Here is a 19273-nt window from a genome sequence, read left to right on the forward strand (position 1 = left end):
CTGTGATTTCGCAAATAAGCTTTAGTGAATATTGCGTTGCCCCTTTGCAATATGATGTTTCCCAAAGATGGCTGATCCAAAGGGTCAAAGGGAGCACACCTTCAGCGGAGCGATAACTACCTAATGCCACGTGAAAAAAATAAGCACATATAAGGCTTTGGGATAATTATCTGGCCCCAAGCAAATATGTAGTTACGGAAATTTTGGAAAACTTGCGCTCGTCTGAATTTGAATACCCAAATTGATCCACTTATTCGCCTACTCAAGCATTGTAAGTAGTTTACAATAACCTGGTTGAAGTATCGTTCCATAGGCAGCAAACAGAAGCATTTATCAATTTTGCAGAACGATGAATCCACGTCCAGAGACAAGGCTCTTTGCATAAACATGCAGTCTCCTCCAGAAAATCGGCAAAAATTACACAAATGAATACCCCCAAAGTTCCGATATCCGGGTAAGCAGTAACCACGACCGACTCATAGTCATGAGACCCTGGTTTGAGAAGTTGTGTGTTGAATTTTAGAAATCGTGTTTATACGTAGCCATAAATCCTCTCGTAATGATCACAGATTTTCACAAGTCTCCTTTGAAAATAACCCAAGTTGGAGACGCTGCAGTATATGGTTGGTAACCGATTTCATTCCCGTTCATGTCAGTCTCTCTCCAGGAACAAGTTCAAACTTCATTTCATCCAAAGAAAAATTGCTTCCTGATTTTGCAATTTACTTCAAAGATCAGGATGAATAAGGGGTTGAGGGTTGAAAGCACCACCGGATTTCTCGGGTGTTCATTACATCTGAATGTAAGTGAGTGAATTGGGCCGGTCATATAGAAAATTTAGAGTGTGTATTTTCAAGACCTCTTAAGCATACGCGCAGGACATTTGTCGCAGTCATCGACCTAGATTTGACATTCTGCTGTAAGCGTGTAGGCAACGGGCAGCAGCACTGGGAAGCGGCACAAGGGTTTGTGGATTCGTCCTGGTTGTTGACAAGTTCACGTTTTGCACGAATCCATGAAAATCAAACTGTTATTGAAAACACACCGATTCGATTCAATTCAAGACGTCCACAAACCAAACATGCTATTATGTTCATGTGGGCCTTCCGAATTTTGAAGCGTATTTACATCAATACAATACTATTTTCAGCATATTTGGTGTGTAAGGGCCGATCACCACCTCCTGATTGAAACAATATAAAAGAAAATCTCGCTACGCACTCGCCTAGATCAACCAGAAATGTCACGAAATTGGCGATTTATGCAGTGAGTAAATACCAAAATTTGAGGATCCAATAAGTTTGTCAAGCCTTATCTTCACGCACTGCAAAATCAAATTTGCCGAATACACATTTCCACCATGACATTTTAATACTCAAATGCGCATTGATGACTCCATGGACCTAAGTTTTCAGTAAAGGTGCTCATAAGCTAGCCGCTACATGAAACCAGTTTGCAGAATCATTTTCTGCTCAGTGTTGTCTGAAGAAAACAGGCGCTCAATCAACATTTGTTTTAGACAACACCCCAAGTCATCAATATGCATGCATTGTTGAAAAAAATTTGAGCAAATGATCAGCCACTAAACAAGCTGATGAAAATGGTGGATCATACCCCGATTAGCACATACTTTGTACCGCAGACCTATTAGATTTGTGGTGGATAGCTTTTTCACACATTCGTCATACATTTGTAAGGCAGTTCAACTCACAGGAGACGCACAGTATAAAATTCCAGGAGCATGAACCTTCACATAAGCCGGGATATGATGCGCCGTTGTTCGCTTATTCTCGCGCTTCTGTTCTGCATGAATCACGTTGGACGGTTGGAAGCCACCGGTGTCCACAATTGGTCAGCCATATTTAACAACAAGCCGTCGAAGAACTGTGTTTTCCTGGCCGCTTGTTCCAACACCTGAGAAAATTATCGATATCACCTAAGATTCCGCTGGTTATTTTGTTGGCTTGAGGCTCAAATGTTCACCTTAATCCCGGGAGGAATGGTTTTCAAAGTGTAAGTTTGCAACAATGGTCCCCCAAACAGTTGTGTCCCACTTAGTTTTCTCCGTGGCTGTGACATTTCACTCTAAAAGGCGCTGGATGGAAGCCTCAAATAATGGACACGCTAATGGACACACTTTTTATGAGCTGTATTGGCTTTCTTCAATATGTCCCCGTCGTAAAACGATATTAAGTTTTGGGTGGGGTCGATTCTGCGGTCTTATTAAACTCAGATGTTACTGAGGTGCATAGTGTGATTCAGATTAATCTGAATCCGACATTGTCACCCATAAGTGCATTATGGTGCGTTATGTTAGGTGAAATGACGGCGATGGTGATGATGACGATGGTTTTCAAGCTCCAACTAGTCCTCTGACCTGACATTGTAGCTTCATTATATCAGAAGAACGCTCACAGGCCCCGCAGGACCGTAGCCTAGAGTGTCCTGCTGTATACACCATGCCTCAGAAATCTCAACAAAAACGACTGATGAATCAGCAACGTTGGCTGTCACGGAGAAAGCATCGCAATTGCTAAGGAATGCGAGCGGATAAATCTATACCACTTAGTGAGATCAATAGCGTGTATTTGTAATAAACATTAGCAAATCTATCTTGGTCAAATTCGTTTGTCCGCCTGTCCATCACCTGCATGGAGTTACATGAGAATCTTATTGAAAAAGTTACACATAATCTGTGCGTATGTATCCATTCATAAGATTCAGTGGGTAATAATTTATTGCCACTGAGTTTTGCCATAATGTGCCTATTTATCGAGCACACAAGCGAACGAAAGTTTCGGACGTATTTTCTTAGCCGAGGGATACCAAGATTGTGCAGATTAGGTGAGCAGGTCGTTGTTCGGACACTTGACTGAATGGGACACTTTTGTCTACAAAAGCCCCTCCAGAGTAGAATCCTGCTTCCTGTTCTTGGGATAATGCATCCGAATGCTGTTTGAAGAACTGATACTTCGCCAACTATGGATTATCTTGCACGCTCAGCTTCCCCTCTTTAGCGCCCGATGCATCAAGCTGCCTGTTATCCTTAATTTCCGTGTCAATGTTTTCTCGTTCAGGCGGAGGTTTTCCACACGTATCATGTCATGCGTAAAAACAATGTTCCCCCGTAGAATATACTTACCTTCGCATTCGACGATATTGCAAACAATCCCAAGTAAACATCACGTACAATTTTCGCTATATGGTGGCAACTGGACTGTAGAAACGCGCTTCGTTTTTGGCTTTATCACGTTTCGTTGTTTTGCCGTCATATCAGATATTCCTTTGACTGATGCGTTTTCATGACAGTAGAAGCCAGAAAACCCTTATACAAGCAGCACATGCTGGTGATATTCATGACCACGACGATGTAGATAATGAAATGTACTAGTTTGAGCGCTCGTTTAAGTAATCTGAAATGAATCACATTGACATCTAGACGCCGTTTTAGTGCTGCTGGTGCTGCTGGTGATGATGATAATTATGATGATTCGGATGATGATGATGACGACAACGACTTTGATGATGGTGATGATGATCAGGATGATGATGCTGATGATCAGGAAGATGATTTTGAGCATGATGATGATCAGGAGGATTCGGATGATGATGATGATGATGATGATGATGATGATGATGATTATATGTCCTCGTTTGATTTGTCAGTAAACTGAACGTTATCACATTGGTATCTAGATATTTTAGATCATCAACCGGCTAATGATTTGGAGCAAATTGTAAGCAGACAATCTAGCAAGCTAAACATTTTGTAATGCTGTCGAAAAGGTGAACAATCTTCGAATATACAGTTACCTAAAAGAATTAGATTTTCGCACCAAATTTTTAATTTTCACCGTTGTGCACTCTAAGGGATCATTGTAGCGTAACTAAATTATTTCTGCGTAAACGATTGTTAGTCACACTCATGCGAATATGTGACAGAAGGTGCACTCATCGTCGGAAGAATTTATACGAAAAAAAGCCAAATTCCAGCAGCATTTATGAACCATTCATTTCTTTCCCTTCAACTTACATGTTAAATTCTCTCAAGGAACCCACTGCCAATTTTCGCACTTTTATTGCAGGAATCCGTTTAAAGCAAAGTTTTCCATTACTACGAGCGCGAAGATGTCTACAACCGTGTGCTAATTGACTACCGTGAAAACGTAAGCCCGTGTTCCGTTGCGTAGCAATCAAGTAAATTCCTGCATCAGTTCATCTTGTAACACAAGATGCAAGTGAAATGTCACTGCGGATCAAAATATAATACAAACCGCAGGGCAGAATAATCAGTTTTACTATATTACAGAATGGTCAATCCACTTGAACGAACACTAGTCCTGAGGTCATAGAGAACCCTCAGACAGCCCATGACCAAGTTCAACCTTGTGCTTTGCCTTATCAAGTAGCCTAACGTTCTTGTCAAAAGAACCACGAAAAGTGCACGTGCACCAACAGTGTCCTGATAGCTTTTTCCCAGGAAATATCCAGTGAAATCCCGAGTGATGCGCCAAGAAAACCTAGGAACGTTTCCGGGACAGCACATTCACCTAGGGAATATCATAGATGAGAGAGGTTTCACTGTGATGATCGTTCTGATGAGTGATATTTACCTCCAGATAGCGGTTATTTCTTACGTATGTTGCATTCCTCAGCTACTGAGGTAGACGAGGGTTTCTTGGTGGTGCTTCCAGCTAGACCATGTTCAACCAAACTGCTGACACTGGGCTTGAGGAGCAAATCCAGATTGCCATGCTTGGAAATGCGTATGAAGAACACCATTGTCACAGGAATAATTGGATATGCATTTTCATCCGTTTTATGATGTTATACGGGATAATTCCGTGAAAGTGCTGAAAGGCGATAAGAAACTTGAAGCCAAAGATAATGAAGGTGCTGAAAAGGTGATTATGTGCGGAAGTCCGGGAGGATCAACCAACAGACGTCCAAAAAACCGAATGTCCATCCCCGTATTTACGTGGCCATGCAAGTAGCAGACTAGTGGAATTTAATCCCGCGACTGATTATATCCAGCAGCGTGTACAAAACAATGTTCTAAACTACGTGTTCGCAATGCTCCCATTGCCGCGGGTTTTTTGTTGTGCTATCCAATGCAGGACAGCGCCACTCAATAAGATCTTCCTCAGGACCACCTTAACCTTTCTGCCCACTAACAGCGGTCTTGATGACAACGTTTTCATCTTCTTTTCTGGCCATGGTGGGAGTTCCCATATTGCCTTCCTAAGAGAATAAATAAGTTTATTTAATCTTGGTAACCTCGGTTTTGGCACACAGTTTTTTAATCGGAAGCTAAATAGCGATCGGATTTAAAAGGCTTGCGTAAAGCTTTGTTGGCGCATCGACATCGGTAATTCTTTATTAAAGAGATATTTTGGTCAAGCTGTTCTACACAGCAATCAAAAATGGAACACAAGCTACGATGTTCGTACGAGAATCTCAAGAGTGACATCCCCAGGAACTTATGTCTTTTAGGTGCTCTAAATGACACAGTCACCTAGATTTTGTTTGGCGAAGGTTAAGGTCGTTTGACTCACATTATTTTGCGGTCGATCCATTCAGACTGCTGAGCAAACGTAGATACTATAAACAAAGAAGCTGGTCGTATACGGTCACCAGTGAGGCGTGGACGATGCGAAGAAGGCGCCAGCCGAATTCTTCCTGACAAGACAACACATAATTTTGCTTCTAGATGGACAGCGCGAATATTTAGTAGTATGGAAATGTATTCGTAATTCTGTATCAGAAACCAGTCCGTGATGAAATATCGAGAAGCGATGTACAACTGTTCCATCTTTATTGGGAATAATCAGTGATGCGCTTGGTAAACGCAACGTGTAACAGTTCGGCCAGGTGCGACCAAACAACAGCCTGATTTATTCGCACTAGGTCAGGACACAATGTGGCTCATTCTTCAACCAAGGAATCCAATTCAATGTTGGCTGACTCATCGAGTGACTCACCTTGAGCTCGCGAGAATATTTCCTCTTGTCTTGCGACAGCTGTATGCCATGGAGTTGAACGATCACCTCGCCTAGATGCATTCAAAAAATTGTTCAACAAATTGGTGCTGTATGTGCAGGCTTACAAAACTGGCTCTATGTTTAAAGATGTTCTTCCTTTAAATATGTGAAGTAAGTAGCATGAAAATCTGGATGATTCTTGCATGAATTCTGTGAAATAGCATTCAGGATGTCAATCATATATATGGTTTAAAAGTGGCATTGACCGTCCACACAGAACGAGGTTCCACGCTCGGTTTATGCCTGTTTACATCGCGGTCTGTATATGGAAGTACCCCATTACTCTACTCAAGAAGCGTTTAGGCGATGATAGCCTTCATCGATTAATGTCGCGTCCGCTGCTGAAGCAGTTTCATATGGGTGGAGGATGTCATTGTGCAACCGGTACAACCCCTGTGGTATTCTGCTGTCCCTTTGCAGCATCCACCAATGTCAAGTGGATACCTTCATTGTAAATTCTAAATGGATCGTGGGTCTTTTATAAAAAGTAAACTTCAACCCAACAAACAACGGGTCTAATAACTGTGGCGTCACAAGATTTGGCCGCTCTCGTCTGTGTTCTTTCTTTGAGCGGGAGGGTTCACAGTAAAAAACAGATTATACATTCACACACTAATTTGAGTTTGACCCAAAGGCACCCTGATAAATGTCTCATATGTGAGAGTGTTTGGCAACTTCTGCTCAGCCTAAGTTCAAGTTATGAACCTTCATCGTAAATTCTAAATGGACCTTGGGTCTTTTATAAAAGGTACACTTCAGTTCATCCAACAAGAGGTCTAATAATTATGGCGTCATTATCTTCGACCGTTCTCGTCAGTGGTCAATTTTTGGGGTTACCGAAAAACAGCTTAGACATTCACACAATTGTTTGATTTTGACGGGCTCAACCAAAGGCATCCAGATAAATGTCTCATTCAGGAGAGAGTATGCTTTGATGAGTATGCTTTGATGAGTACACACATCTTAAGTTTTAGAGAATGTCAAGGACTGCTTCTACCTGATTCGCTGCACGAAGCTCGAAAACCATGCTGTTCTGTAAATGAAAAGTCAGCAGCCTCCTTAGTTGTGTGTTAGTTTTAGACGTGTTGCAGCTTCAGTATTTCTGTGAGTCCCACCATTCGTTCGTCGATAATTTACCTCACTATTTCACACATCTTTAATATTGACCCACGCTATCGGTTCTCTGGTCTGAACCCCTAAACTTGCAGTCTACGCGACAACTTCAGCCAAGGATAATGAAGATTCCTGCGCTATTTTTTGTTTTGACAAAGAAATCAATGTTTGTCTAGCGAACGAATACTCGTTTATCTGGCTTCTAGATTCGCAATACGTAAGTTTTAACAGAACAGTTACAAGTACGCCTGTCAGTTGTGGATGTGGATAGGTGTCCGGTAATATTCAGCAGCCAGTGGTAGTCCAAAACCCTTTATATTTTGTATTCAAGTATGAAGGGGAGTTATGGCAATTCAGCCACCACGGCCGTCCGGTGGCCCTAAATTAATTAAACCATTGGTTGTATGTCCGAAATTTTTCACTATCCTTCCAATCGGATTCGCCTTGCGGAAGGATATGGAGAGGACTAACAAACGTTTGGGTGGCATGTGTGTTATTCGCCCTCTATGATGAGGACCGCCTTATTTCGTCCGAGATTGGTTAACGAAGCTGTCTTTGAATTGATGTTATTGTATTGCTTGTTATCATTTTCGGTTCAGTCCGTCTGAGTAATCGTCTGGAGCTGTAGGCGCATCGAAATTATTGTGTTAGGTCAGCACCAAGAAATTTCCCCACCCGTTTTGATTCTTTTCTTTTGAATATGGCTTCGAATGGATTTTAAATACAGGGGAGCGTCAATTTTGAGTACTGATGTTGACACTGATCACGGTGAAGATGGTGATAACGATGCTGAGGATGATAACGATGATGATGATGCTGGTGACTCTCCTGAACGCCCTCGTCTCAATACATCTGTCCAAATGAACCAATATGTCAATGGCGTTCATGGTGTCAGTTTTTATCCAGATTGTCTGACTATGTATGGAATGTGTGGGGAATCTCGGGTGTATGCTGTAGGCTAGCCCTAGGTTTTCCTTCCTGTTCCACTATTCTTTCTGTTATCATTATCCTGAATTTTAAACTGCAAATATTTTACAATGTTTGCACGGCAGTGAATCATCAGTGTTTACCTCTGGTGTTGCTCCTGATGATGATGATGACGATGGTGGTGATGATGGTTCGAATGATGATCATGATGACGATAATGATGATGATAATGATGGTGGTGATGGTGGTTAATACCATAGTGCATAAAATCCTTAAGATGAGTTGAATAGGCATATATGGTGTCCAGGATCAGCGGATTGCTCACTAGTTAACCAGTAGTATGTGTCGTTCCATATTTCAGTCGTCTTAACTCTAGTGGTGGTTTCACGATTTTGCCCAAAGTGGATCACCTTAAAATTGCGTAGTGATCTGTCCGCTTCACATAGCTCCCCGTTGTCATTATCTCACACCCGCGCGCAGAATGACACAAAGAAGCGTACAGTGAAGGAACTATACGGGGAGAGGAAAAGGAAGACGGTTTTAAGTCACCTGATGAAATACGGAGAAACGATGGCTCATAAAACGCCACGGAAAGATTTAGATGGGTCACTTGTTAAAAGTAAAACTGTAATGAAAATGAGTGTATTTATCGAGGTAACGGTTATATTTCGTTACCTGTGTAAGGTGATGGCCACCGCTGAAAATACCTGATTAGGAACTTCAGGTTCCGTAGACCAATCTCAGCAAGGTTGCCAGTCCAGGCATCTAGATATTCAGCCCTAGCCAGTGTCAATTTTCGGATAACCAACGAATGGCTTTGGGAACCTTATGATTCATATGATTTTGTGTTACAGTACAAAAGAAAGTGGAATGCATATGTATCATTCCCAAGTAGCTCAGGGAAAGAATCGTTTTGCAGGATGACTGAAACTTCCATCTGAAAAGTTGACCTTCGAGGATCCAGTCAATACGTGGCCATGTGATTTGGTTTTCCGTGATTGAACGATCAGTGACGCTGTGTGCTGTCGAAGTGAAAGCCAATTGCACTGCTTATCAGTCACTCGCGACTGACCCGAGGGTTGCCGGTTAGAAATTGAATGCCTTGGACTTAAACGAGCGAACTAATGTGATAGTTCTGAGGATTCCGTGGACATCAATGACTGATGACACTGATGTTTGTGGTACGATTTCTGAACCTATGTTCAACAGGATCTTTTCACACTAGCACGTGAGTGTGAAACTACGGTCGCATGGTGCACCGCTTCATCATTGTAGGGAACAAGACGCTATCTTGGTTGATAATGAACTCACAAGTGTCTGTTTATTGTTCATTTTAGACGATGGGCAGTCTCCTAGTTGGATAGTTCCAAGGTCATTATGATCTACTGATTCACCGAAATAAAAGGGCGATAGCAGTGTATGTTACGCGCAGTATTCGATAATTTGAAATGTCCATTAAAACAGTCATTTCTTACGCATTGAATGGTTAAACAGATAGATAATTAGATAGACAGATAGACAGAAGGTCAGATAAATAGGTAGATAGATAGTAGATAGATAGATAGATAGATAGATAGATAGATAGATAGATAGATAGATAGATAGATAGATAGATAGATAGATAGATAGAAAGATAGATAGATAGATAGATAGATAGATAGATAGATAGATAGATAGATAGATAGATAGATAGATAGATAGATAGATAGATAGATAGATAGATAGATAGATAGATAGATAGATAGATAGATAGATAGATAGATAGATAGATAGATAGATAGATAGATAGATAGATAGATAGATAGATAGATAGATAGATAGATAGATAGATAGATAGATAGATAGATAGATAGATAGATAGATAGATAGATAGATAGATAGATAGATAGATAGATAGATATGTAGACAGATGGAAAGGTAGATTGCTAACCAGGCAATCAGACAGACTAACTGACAAACTGTCTGGCGGCAGACATAGACAGACTGAAAAAAAGATAGATAGCGACGAATTTAGATGAACGTCCGGTAGTCTGCATAAACACAGCGGAGCAAGTGAATCGTAGATCAAACATATTTAGCGTCTGATGATTGTAGCATGGTCAGTGATAATCGGGCTGATGTCGAATACCTATCAGTCCAATAGACAACCGTTCAACCGGTTGAAATTATTCGTGGATTTCATGTTACACACTCCGAAGTAACCGAGGTGTTTACCACTGACCATGAACAGAGTACAAAAATTGTCAACTGCTACACTCAGGTTGCTGGTTCGTTTAGATGTGCGGAATATCTATTTAGTGTATCAATAATCTGCTACAACAATTGTTTCCGCTTCTGTCAGCTAGGCCACATCGTCAAGGAAACGTTTCGCGACATCGTCATGGATGTGAAAACACACCAAAAGCCAAAGGTAAAGGCTTTGTCCAAGAGGGATGAGCTCTTTTGCTTCCAGGCAGTATTCGATCAATTCCGGACGCGCTGCTTCACAATTCAGCAGGCAAGTTGACCTCGCGATGCATTCATTACTAACCAACGCATTCACCCACGGAATCACGTAAGCCAAACCTCAGTCTCAAAATTACTCTCAGTAAAACGTCCAGCAAATGAAGTTTTCTTCGCAGATGTGGTACTCATACCACTAGCAACTTTGTTCATTTCCTGAAATTGAATAATCCTGCCGCAATCGGTCCGTGTGTTCAAAGCTGCTAAGGAATATTATGAACCATGATCTGGTCAACAAATCTGGCCCAAATCGTTAGATTTTTTAGTCAAAAACGCACAATTTCGAGGAACATTTACCGAAAAAACGGATGGCCAATATACAGAAAGCTGGAAGAAGTTGCGCGGTAAAAATCTAGGAGGACGATCCCAAGATGATACCCATGACCAATACACGCGGGGCAGTCCATATGAATATCTCCGCTTTACTTTCAGTGTATATCGTGATTTCAATGCTTTGATAACCTCTTGTGATTCTGTATACGGAGGTATAAATGCCACTTTTTTTAATCCAAGTGGCCAGCACTTTTTTGTCCAAAACTTATTCGATACTCCCGCAAGAAGCTTGCTTGATATGCGACGGATGTCCAGCAGTAGCACCGTTAGACTTACTGGGGTTCGACCCTCTTGGCTACCGGTATTACGCCCTACTACACGGTTTCCTAAAAGGAGAAATTCTGCAATAGTGTCACTGTTTAGAATTAATCAGTATTCGAATTGAACCTAGATACTTCCCTTTACGGATGATTATCTCATAAAACTATGGTGTATTATCAACAAATCATGTAGGCTGACCGACTTTAAAACTACTAAAACCGTCTCGATCTGTTTCTGTACATTCTCCGCATTCACAAACGACAGCTGTTGAAATCAGAATCCTGTCTTATAACGGATGTTCGTCACAATTTTAAATAATTCATTATTAACACAGCGGGATCGATCGCGTAAATGACATTACTAATCGCTGTCGAATCACGTGTTCTGTCCGTGGCTGTTCGTTTAGCGCACACGGTTTATTCTTAGTTAAGTGCTCGCGGGAGAATCCTTGGATATCCTAACATACCTGGCTTAAATAACACAATTCAACGACAAAATTACTAAACACTATTTTCACAAAACTGTAAGTGGAAACATCAGAGAATCTTGGGTATTCCGCAAAACTATTCCGCAGAGATAGTCCAATGAGACGCGCAGAAGTTTAATGGTTCGCCTGTTTTCATACGATTTGATCAAATAGCGGAGGATGGCCAACCGAAAAGAACCCAGAAAATTCCCCCTCCAGTGGACCAGCTTATATAACTTTGATGGATTCGGAAAAAATCCATGTTGCCTGACTGATTTTAAAACTCCTAAAACCGTCTCGATCGGTTTCTCCACATTCCTTACATTCAGGTTCCGCAGCTTTTGTAACCAGAATCCTATTTAAACATGGACGCTGGCCATTACGTTAAATACTTCATTATCAACAAAGCAGGATCATTTACACAGATAGGAATACTGCAAGGGCTGCTGAAAGTGTTAGGCAGCCCACGACAGTTTCGCTTTTCTTGGGGTTCATCAGGTAGGCGCACTTCCTGAGATCCCATCAGCCCTGAGTTCTAGATGATCTTTTAGTGGAAGCGAACCACCACTGGTGGTTCATGTGTGTCCCCTATCAAAACCAAATTTGTACGCAAGCTGAAGTATTTTTCAAAATGAGTCCAACTCGAAATGTGTCTACCTGATTAGCCCCNAGCCCCGAAACGGACGATGTGTTTTTTTGGTAGATTTCTCACAGTTTCATTCATCTGCTACGTAGCTGGGGAAATTCGCGTGATCTCCGCTAGCAATTAAGCAGCTTACATCAAGACGCTTCGCTTGATCCGAAACTCAGATATGCGGATACTTGCCAAAAACTCTCATAAGTACCTTTTTGCTAATCTCGGGCCCAGTATCCACTCCAACTTCAGTGTGCCTCACTGACAATCTTCCCACTCTATAGCATCATAGTTGACACACTTTCTCGGGAATGCTGATCTCTGTTGATGTACTTTAGGATGAATCTGGTGTGAACATACATTCCTGTTTCATTGGAAGCATTGTCAGGGATTGCTGCAAACCTGTGCGGGAAATGCCTGGTCCTCGGTCCGTAGTATTCATGCTGACCAATTCGTTTGCATGCCTGGACTGACTTTTTAGCTGAGATACTGTTATTTCTCTGTTTTCGGGTCCCAGAGGTAGCCCAGCACAAAAAACATTTATTGGAGTTGTGCAAAACCGGAGACAATCTCGAAACTCTCATCGAGTCTCTCCACAACCTCTGTTCCTAACGGGGGCACATCGTCTTGTGCGATTTTGTAAAAATAAACTGGATTTCAACTGGTCCGTATCGTGTTTTGCCATTGTCACGACGCGCGAAAAATCGTTCGGAAAGAGCCGAAGGCATTTGGGAAAAGCCGTCGAGATTCCCAGGCCTTGTGTACGCATCAGGATGACTCCACAGATCTGAAGCGCCAGTGTACGATAGGTGCATAGGCCGACAAATGTAGAACAGCTTTTGTGTCGTCTGTCGACTAAACACACTGCTCAAATTTCAGTGTTCCTCGTGGTCACTGAAACCGTGCTAGAAACGCATCATCAAACTTAGGCACACCCACTTTGATTATGTTCACATATAGCCCTTTGAAACTTCATCGGTTATTTAGATGAGGTCCTTGGGAAGGCCTTATTTACTCGAGTAATATGACTGGTAACGGGTCTTTCGGAGTTGTCTGTTTTGGCAGTTGTTTCCTTACCTCTTTGTCAACCTGATTTTGTTATATCGGATTCATCAACTGGTCGATGTTCATGCGCGTGGGACGGGAAGGGACGGGACCGAAACCAAGCCAGATATATCTTATGCAGTTACTCCAGAGGGTGAGTCTTGGATACGCAGTAGGATGCGTAGTATAGCACGCAAATCGGCACAATGGACAGACCGATTACCGTGGAGGACGAGACAAATGTTACAACTTGTGTACAAAGCAGTCTTGGACTGGTTTCAAGGGTTCAGTAGGCGCTCTTAGATAAGTAATGCGAACTTATTTTGAACTCAACTAGGGAGGCGGTGTGATAAATAAGTTACGCACGTTTATCCGTATAACCAGACGAACTAGAAATCCAGAATACAGCACAGCGTACCAAGTAATAAGTATGTATTCAAATTGGCGTATATATATACATCACCCTGAATAATAAAACAACAGATAAAAAAATAGAGCAGTGAATAGATTATTAATCTTGTTCATCACACGCCCACTTCTTGAATGAGTGTGTGGATGTTTATAGTTCAGAGGTTTCGCTGAATGGAATATTCAAGCTCTTTACAGGTGGTGTTTTCTTCAATTATAACGCTTTGTTCGGACACCTGAAGATAAGCTACGAAGGACTCATTAGTATTTGAGACAGCACGAGTGCTTTTAACAGACTGAACTCTGATATCGAACTCAACCCGGTCAATGTGTCCCCGGCAAAAAAGAGATCATCCCAATCAAGAATGGTGATCATACGTCTGTCATTTGGTGATAATATAGCTATATCTATATCTGGTCGTAAATCACTACTCCAGGAAAATGTAGCATCATCTTCGTTTTGCCGCAGGACGTTTCCTATGATGCATTGGGTATGTATCAATTTAATGGTCCAACCCCACAATAGAAGAATGGCAGACCACTTCAGTATTTTGGTCAGAAGTTAGGTGGCACACTTTTTGGGACTTACAGACAAGTTGAATTGTCCCGTGTTCCCGCAGATGAAAAATTTCGCTCGCGTGTGAGGGCAAGAACTACTATCCTCGCATTCGATCGCTTGTATATAATAAGAGATTAGTGACGGCACACTCTGTCAAGAGAGCAGTATCCGCGGTTGATCTAAAATGGAATGCTTCCGTCCTCAATATTCGCATTCCCAAATTTTAAACCACCGAGGCGTTGATGTATGTGAAGCACGAGAATTCGTTCGAAGTTTGAGTTGGTCGTCTATTCCCATTTATTTTAAACCACCGAGGCGTTGATGTATGTGAAGCACGAGAATTCGTTCGAAGTTTGAGTTGGTCGTCTATTCGCATCCAATCCATTTTTTATTTTACAGAGTAATTTGACAAAACTGCTTGATCAGTTTTTCTTCCATACTTCACATCCTCATACTGCTCAAATATTTTCCGAGTAGCTAATGATCAGCTGAGTGTAGACCACCTTGAGCATCTGTCACGGGGGACACTGGCAACGTTGCAGTCGCAAGAGAACAGGGATGCTTCCAAAGTGGAGTAGCTGAAGAACAAAATGGATTAACTGGAAGAGCAGCTTGCGTCCATGAAGACGGAGTTACAGAGGCACGCTCGAACGGGCCGCTACTAAAAGTATTCCATGCCTCGCCGCTGCAAGAACTAATATCCTCGTAGTCGATCACTTGCATAAAATAAGAGATTAGTGACGGCACACTCTGTCAAGAGAGCAGTATCCGTGGTTGATCTAAAATGCGAAAAAGGATTGACATTGCTCATCTAGGCTCCGGATGTTGTGGGTGACCCAGACTTGCAAAACGGCATCCGTTTAAATAATCACAGAATATTCTCAACCGTGAGCGCCGTATTCTCCCGGTCCTTCGCCTTGACAGAGAGTTGTCAGCATTCGGAACGTAAGCCCAACACCGTGAAATATCTGGAGTGCTAGGACGTATCCAGAATGTCGACAACCGGAGGGACAGCTGCAACCCGATTTACAGTCCGTTCGTTCAACGACAACTCGAAGTTCGTGACACTGCTGAGATATATAGTGAGTCGCGAGCGGTTGGTTTACTGCCAGACAATCTAGCAAACATCAAGAACTCTGCTATCCTCAATTCCGAGCGACCTGTACGAATGAGCAGCATGCTACAGCTTGCAACGATTTCAACACGATTGCTGCGCCACCGTAGGACTTGCTCGGGCGAAATCGGATGTTAGGAGCACATATGGCTCCTGACCATGTCAAAGCGCGGATACTCGATCAGCAACTGACACACAAATCCCCCAGCGTCTAACAGATTTTCAAGGTTGCAGAGGACGCTAGTGATCGTCTTATCGGCGCTGTCCTAAAGCAGAGGAATTCAGTTACCGAATATGCCAGTGGTCCACCGACCAACGCTGAGCAGAAATACTCGAAGGATGAGAAAGTAGGTCAAGCAACTGTCCGAGTCATGGACAAGTTGTGGCTATACCTGTTTGGATAAAAAAATCTCATATCGAGACCGATGACAAACCCCTAGGGTGGCTACGGAAGGTTGCCGTCGCCTCGTTAGATGGAATAGATATTAGGAACTGAGAAATCAACACGTACATGGAAACGTCCCAGAGTCACTCCGACCGGTTGGGCTTGAGTGGGTCTGACATAATTTGCTGGAATTCCACCGATTCTGACGTTGTGCTGACCGTCTTGAGACGGAAGCTAATGGTCAAGTGACGTGAGATGGGACATACGTGAGAAGATAGGGCCTAGTTTGGCAGACGGCCTTGCTTTCAGAACGAACAACTCAAGAGTTGGCGACTATTCACTCATTTGCAAACTAATTTGGTTTTTCGAGACACACCTGGAACCCAGCCGAAACTCTCGTCTGTGATATTTCCAAGCAACTGAATTTGCTGCACCAGGCCGCCGCATGTTTCAGTCGCTACGATACATGTATATTTGTAGTGCGTTAATCATAAGGTTGCTGAAAATTCGTCGACAGCCAACGACCGGTTGCCTCTTAATGGGTCTCATCAGGTAGGGGCAGTCCCCGATGAAGGAGTTGTAGGCGGCCGAACGAGGAGACCGGTGCCAACGGTGTTGCTTGCTCACCGTGCCTCCACGCAGCCTACCAAAGGCGAGTCTCTCCTCATGGTGATGCATGGTTACCAACGCTGTCCTCCGGTTGATTAGAAAATTGGGCAATCAAAGAGAATAATAAGAGAAGTTCGAGAAAACGCGTTCAAGCAGAAGACGGATAATAGGTTTATTAAACATGGTCCACGAAATAGTTTCAGTTTCCTTTAATAGTATATGAAAAAGTGCTGTTCGGGTTTTGTGATAAACATATCCGTGACGAAGGGCTTCCCTTCACGCACTGTTACATAAATTTCAAACTGGATATTACGGAAATTCCGTATACATATCGCTGTAGAATATCGAGTAGAACGAAATCAATGAGCCAGATATTCATCACCTCGTTCAGGTTCCTGTCGACCTTTAAACTAAAGAAATGTAATGCAATGTATCGGTGGAAAGTAGATAGGCGCTGTTGGAATGCGTATCAACTAATTTTATGCTACTCAAAAAATTGCTCAAAATTCTTTGAAAGCTCACCAACGGTTTTGGCATTCTTTGTTGTCGGTCTCCGTGTTTCCATCTACCCCGTAATCTATTTGAACGAAAAATGGACGGATTTCGAGTACTTGGCTCATTTGCACATGAATTCGGTTTTTTACAGGAGAGTGAGATGAATCCAGTTGACCTGCCTGTTTGTGATCGTTTGCTTCAACCGAATGTGGTGCACAAAACTGGTACGATATATTTGGAAGGCAATGTGGTGTCGTTTAAGTTAACTTACTCCTAAATTGCTGAAAATTTTCGCCAATTTTCGCCAATCTTGTAGGTCCGTCAAAACCGAATTCGTATACCAATGAGACTAGTTGTCGAAATATTCTTGCTCTACTTAACCCGTCTACACCACAATATACCTAAGAAATTGGCATAAGCAATTGTCATATTCTGAGTACCGTCCCTTTGTCGGAAGAATAGTTCGTCCAATGGAAATGGCCTGAAAAGTGTGGATGAGTTTTTCTAACTTCAATCACAACTTAGATCAGACAACTTTAGTCGGATATCTATTCGCGACTTTGCGAGTTGCGCATTTTTGAAGATTCCCAAATAGGATGAAATTGCTGTACATTGATTCCCGGGTTTTCAGTTGAGATTGGCTTCACTTAGAAGATACTTTGCAGAATTGCGGGGCTTCTTTGCCGGAATCGTTCACTGATCAGCAATATGTTCAAAGTTGGTGAGAGCTAATCACATTATCAATGCGCCGGTCGGGAATCAACGCCGTCAAGTGCTGAATGTACTAGTTGGGCGGTCAATGGTTTGGTTCGACACTACCTGGATGTTCGCGAAATGCGCACCGCTGATGATTCCCAGTAAGAATGAAATGGCTTCACGGTGCTTCTCAGTCTTTGGGCATAAAATGAGTCTATTTGCACGAAGAAATTTCCACAGCAAAAACTCGGAAAAATGTTTCAACTATCATAACTTGACGATGAATCTCGAACACTACCTGATGTTCGCGAAATGCGCACCGCTGATGATTCCCAGTAAGAATGAAATGGCTTCACGGTGCTTCTCAGTCTTTGGGCATAAAATGAGTCTATTTGCACGAAGAAATTTCCACAGCAAAAACTCGGAAAAATGTTTCAACTATCATATCTTGACGATGAATCTTTCCCTAATATTCGTTTGGAATGCGCCAGCCATTTTAACACACTATCTCAGGGCAGTGTGAATAGAATTGGCGTCCAACCCGAAGTTTCGCAGCTTATCTGGGTATTTTGGTCAAACGCTTACCTTCCCTGAGGAGAATCACTCATCAAGATATTTACTGATGAATCATGATATAGCCAAATTCCATCGGATCGCCTGAATGGAACATCTTTAATGATGCCAAATAATAGACCGATTGTGACAAGATGACCAGAAAATGATCACAGCAAACGGAATTTCGGCGAATACTTTCTAGAAAATCGATCGACTTCAGTTACTCTCATAGTGCACAGGTCCAGTCGTATCGAATGTTTACGTTCGAACGGAATTCGTTTTTACACGTGTGACTGTGTTGTCCGAAAAATTGCCCAGAATCCCTGCATGCGATAACGACAATGAGCATGAACCGGTAACGCAACACTTTCATTGGCATTCCGTTGGACTAACCGGTGGAATCGTGATGCAGTGCTCTAAAAACTGAAAATATACCACGTCCTAAGATGCGACTTTATGCTACTTTGGCAATCCGTGGGTTTTTGCTAGATGCTGGGCTGTTGCACCCAGAATGAAGGTGTCGAAATTTGCTGCCGATTCACTCATCGATTATCAAGGCTTTCTCTAGTGAGTGACCGAACGAAGCGGTTGAGGTACTTCCTACTTTATGGCCCTCCAAAAATCCGCGAACCAATGTTCCTGTGAAATAGATAGCAGACGGAATAGGTTCGTTACCGCATGAGCTTCCTGATCTTTGTTGTAAAGCCCCTCAGTGCTTACATTAGAAATTCACATGACTTTGCCAACCAAGTAGCGGGTTTGCGATGATGATATTTATGTTAGTTTCAATGTGAGTTGGTTCTGTTCAAATCTTCCAAGAGTGGACTCTTCAGCAACAGCCAAGTGACAATTGTTAGCAGATGCGATGCTTTCAGAACGGACACCCAGTTCGTTTTTCTGCTAGGTAGTTTATACTCAAGAACAAGGTTTAGGAATGAAATCTCCAATACCCCGTTTTGGGAAATTATATTTAAGGAACAGATTTGAAAAGGGAACTTTAGCAGGATTCTCATACCCACCTAAGATATTCTGGCCGTATGTAGATGACACTTTCGTGATGATAAAATGAGAGAATTTTAGTGAGTTTCACATCTGTTTGAATGAACTGCGTCCACAAATCCAATTTAGTAT

This window comes from Opisthorchis viverrini (assembly GCF_000715545.1).
Source record: "Opisthorchis viverrini unplaced genomic scaffold opera_v5_370, whole genome shotgun sequence".
NCBI classification, from domain to species: domain Eukaryota; kingdom Metazoa; phylum Platyhelminthes; class Trematoda; order Opisthorchiida; family Opisthorchiidae; genus Opisthorchis; species Opisthorchis viverrini.